Raw genomic sequence first — 4,520 nt, 5'->3', positions numbered from 1 at the left:
CTAACAAGTGCTCACTGTTCAGGAAGGAGGTGAACTACTTAGGGCACAAGGTGACAACGGAGGGCATCTGTACTGCGAAGGAAAAGATAGAAGCAGTAAAGGATTGGCCAAGACCTAGGAACCTGCACGAACTACGAAGTTTTCTTGGGCTATGCACCTACTACCGCCGATTTGTTCCGAATTTCGCCAGCGTTGCTAATAGCCTCCACGAGCTCACTAGGAAAAATAGAGCCTTCGAGTGGAACAAGGAGCAGGAGGAGGCTTTCCAGACTCTGAAGGAACGACTATGTACTGCACCTATGCTAGCGTATACCGTTCCAGGTGCAACGTTTATTTTGGATACGGATGCTAGTGGTTATGCCATAGGAGGCATGCTGTCGCAGGTAATTGATGGGCAGGAGAAGGTAGTTGCCTACTATAGCCGGTCGATTGGAAAACCAGAGAGGAACTACTGCGTAACTCGGAGAGAACTACTAGCGTTGGTGGACTGCGTCAAACATTTCCACAAGTACCTCTATGGGCAACGTTTCCGAGTTCGAACGGACCATGCAGCGCTGAAGTGGCTACTACAGTTTAAGAATCCAGAAGGACAGCTAGCTCGGTGGATTGAGAGACTGCAAAGTTATGACTTCGCTATTGAGCACCGCAAGGGAAGTGTCCACGGTAATGCTGATGCCATGTCCCGCCGACCATGTAGCCTGGAATGTAAACACTGCTCAAAAGCTGAGGGAAAAGAGGACATTATAGACGTCCGTCTAACGACAATAACACTAGCGGAAGAGTGGAAGGATGAACAGCTACGAAAGTGTCAGCAGGAAGATCCAGATCTGGGACTTTTGATGCATAGACTGGAGGTGGACAGGAGGCCAACTAAGGAGCAAATGGCAGCGGAAAGCTCCATCGCAAAGGCGTACTGGGCACAATGGAACAGCTTAAAATTAATATCTGGCTGTTTGCATAGGGTATGGGAAAGCGAAGATGGCCAGTGCTCCCGCAACCTGATAGTAGTTCCAAGGGTAAGAATTCGGGATGTACTCAAGGAATCCCACAATGGTCCTAGTGGAGGGCACCAGGGAATCACGAAGACCCTGCAGAAGGTTAAGCAGAGGTTCTATTGGGTTGGTTGTCGGCAATCGGTCGCAGAGTGGAAATCCAGAAGTCATGGCCAGATGAAGCAATATAACTCAGGTGCACCTTTCGAGCGGATTGCCATGGATGTAGCCGGTCCATTTCCTATGAGCGCACAGGGAAACAAATACGTCCTTGTGGTTATGGACTACTTTAGCAAATGGCCGGAGGTATACCCGATTCCAAACCAGGAAGCTAAAACAGTAGCGGAGGTATTCACCTACAATTGGGTTGCGAGATACGGTGTACCTATAGAGCTGCACTCTGACCAGGGAAGAAATTTTGAGTCGGCAGTGTTCCAAGAGATGTGCCAGATACTGGGTATCCGGAAAACTCGAACGACGGCTCTTCATCCCCAATCAGACGGCATGGTGGAACGGTTCAACCGAACCCTGGAAGAGCATTTGCGGAAGGTCGTGGACAAGAATCAAAAAGATTGGGATGTCCGCATACCCTTGTTCCTGATGGGATACCGGTCAGCAGTGCATGAAACAACGGGTAAAACTCCTGCAAGGGTAATCTTCGGCAGTGAGCTCCGTTTGCTTAGTGACCTGAAGTTTGGAGTAACTGGCGATGCAAGGAGAATTGGGACAGAGACGTCCAACATCCTGGAAGAGGAGTTAAGAGAAATACATGCTCTTGTGAGACAGCGAACTTAAATTATGAGTGACAAGATGAAGGCCAGGTATGATAAGGCAATGAACTCAGAGGGTTTCCAAGAGGGAGACTTAGTGTTGCTGTACAATCCACAACGGAAGAAAGGTTTGTCCCCAAAGCTACAATGCAACTGGGAAGGTCCGTATAAGGTCGTCAAACAGCTGAATGACGTAGTGTATCGATTCCAGACCGTTGGGAGACCAAGAAACAAGATGAAGGTGGTCCACTTGGAAAGGCTTGCAGCGTTTGGAACAGCAAGTGTGTCTGATCGGGACGATCAGACTTAGGTGGAGGGCAGTGTGACGAATACTGCGGCAACACGAAGCGAACAACGAGAAATAGGCAGAATGTTCGAGGAATGACGTAGAATGTTCCACAAAGAGAAACGTCAAGTTGGATGAACACTGCGAACAGCGAGAGAAAGAGAATGAGCGATAAACTTCAGAACGTTCTAGAGTTGCCATAAGTACGAGCGCAGGTATATAAGGCCGCCGCCACAGCGAAGTGGGTCAGATACAAGTCAGCAAGCTACAAGTAAAGTGAGCAGAGAAGTGAGTTGCGAATAAGCAAGCTATAAGTTTAATTGTGTTAACAAGTTTAGTAAAGCATTGTTATTGCTTTAACAAGTATTGTAAAGTGTTTCTACTGTATTAGCAAGTATTGTAAATTGTTTGTTGTACAATAAAGTTAATTGTACTACAATTTGGTCATCGTTAGCATTTATTTAATCCAGCGATACGAGCCGTAGGATATTTGGGAAATCCCTCAAGGTTTCGAGAATAATCGTAACAATATTATTTTTTCTTTAATTTCTGGTGTTTGCTTTTCAAATCTGGCGGTAACCCTTGGTTTTGTTGTATACCTCTGTCCAATTTCGGCTTAGATACTCAACCTTCCGGACTGAAAACATCAATACCACAATGTTATGTGTGCTTTTGCACAAACGACAAGGATTTCTAGGCATTTTTTCTTTAGTTTTTTATTCAAATGAAAAAAAATACATAAGTTCTCACTCAAAAGGGTTAACGTGAAAGTCAAATCAAAGAAAATTTTCTGATAATAAATTGTCAAATAAGAGTACCGGAATAGAATCACATTGCTATCTGGCACACTTTATATTAGTTTGTTCTTTTACAAATTATCCAGTAACTTGCCAGTAACTCTCCAGTAACTGAATTTCTGAGAAGTCGCTCTCTTAGTACAAAAGTACAAGAACGCAAAACCAGTAATAATTTGCAAGTTTTACGAACAGCTGATTAATTTGTTGTTTTTCGCATATATATTATATTAAAATAGGTTTATTTTGTCAATTTCAACTATAAAAACCTCATAAACATTTCTTTTATTAGTTTCAATTCCACCCAGCAACATGCGATCAGCTGTTTTTCTCGCTTGCAAGATCTTACTAGCAAAAATTTATCCAGTAAAAAGTAGCCACTTCTCCTCAAAAAGAAATGTCACTTTGCGCTCTCAATTTCCCCTTTCTTACAAGTTTTTGGGGTACAAGAACACCAAAACGTGATAGTACAAACTGCTACGAACTATCGCGTACAAGAACGCTACTATTTTTTCACTATGACTATATCCAGCGTAATATAACCAGTAAACAACCTAGGGTGAATTTGTCGACTGCCTTCCTCGGGGATGAATATGCCAGGGATGAAATTATTGGTACACACGCCTTCAAAGCACGCAGGGTTGCTTTTGAGAAACATAAATAATTAGCTCAAAATAGTTTCAAACAATATAGTGTAAAACGAAATTTATTGAATAATTCTACATAAAATTATATACGTAAATGACTCACTATGTAAACTATTCGAATACAACTTGTTTCATTACCTTTTTTGTGCAAAATGATAATGACTATCTGAACGCTCGGAGCGCTGCCACTAAAATGAGAAACTACAAAAAAATAATGCTCTGGTGCTACTTGTCGTGGTGAATATATATTTCTATTTATTTTCTTCTGTTTACGCGAAATACAATCTGGTAGTAATTTTCATTGAATTTTTTCAAGAATCTTTACTTTTTATGCTTTTGTTTTATAATTCCACGAATTTTATATGTTAGCAAGAACAAGGNCGAATACAACTTGTTTCATTACCTTTTTTGTGCAAAATGATAATGACTATCTGAACGCTCGGAGCGCTGCCACTAAAATGAGAAACTACAAAAAAATAATGCTCTGGTGCTACTTGTCGTGGTGAATATATATTTCTATTTATTTTCTTCTGTTTACGCGAAATACAATCTGGTAGTAATTTTCATTGAATTTTTTCAAGAATCTTTACTTTTTATGCTTTTGTTTTATAATTCCACGAATTTTATATGTTAGCAAGAACAAGGGATATGGCGGAGGAATGCTTTTTAAGCATCTTGGCGATGAACTGTTTACCTTCTGGATATTTGCAATCTCATTTGCAAAAGGTATGTATACGAAATATTTTTTATTGAGTGAATTTTAAACTAAAGGAACTAACTACTTTTATGTAATTATTGTAGATATGACACACACACTGCCACTTTAAGGTATTTCTTTTCTGAGGAATTATGTAGCAAAACGAAGAGGAGCCGTGCAAAATTTCGGGCAGCTGTTTCTTGCAAGTTCATGGGTACGAAGGTCGATGAGGGTCAATGTTCTGCAACATGAACCAATGTCATTAGTGTACGGTGATGACGATGTTGTGAAATTAGGTTGGCTAGGATTCCAACAATGAAATGATGAAAAACAT

General features: G+C 41.2%; 1 long non-coding RNA gene across 2 annotated transcripts; it reads left to right on the top strand.

The window, feature by feature from the left end:
- Window positions 1-3,729: 3,729 nt before the first annotated feature.
- On the top strand, window positions 3,730-4,520 carry LOC108379545 (uncharacterized). 2 transcript variants are annotated; one of them, XR_001849488.1, is made up of 3 exons: window positions 3,730-3,777; window positions 4,124-4,215; window positions 4,291-4,520. It is a non-coding gene; the product is annotated as an uncharacterized LOC108379545 (long non-coding RNA). The 2 variants fall into 2 exon arrangements; XR_001849489.1 differs by lacking the exon at window positions 3,730-3,777 and adding an exon at window positions 3,969-4,042.

This window comes from Rhagoletis zephyria, unplaced genomic scaffold (assembly GCF_001687245.7).
Source record: "Rhagoletis zephyria isolate East Lansing unplaced genomic scaffold, Rhagoletis_zephyria_1.1 Rzeph_scaffold_16638, whole genome shotgun sequence".
In the NCBI taxonomy this organism is placed as follows: Eukaryota; Metazoa; Arthropoda; class Insecta; order Diptera; family Tephritidae; genus Rhagoletis; species Rhagoletis zephyria.
The sequence above is the reverse complement of the archived record's forward strand: the minus strand, read 5'-3'. Positions and strand labels throughout refer to the sequence as shown.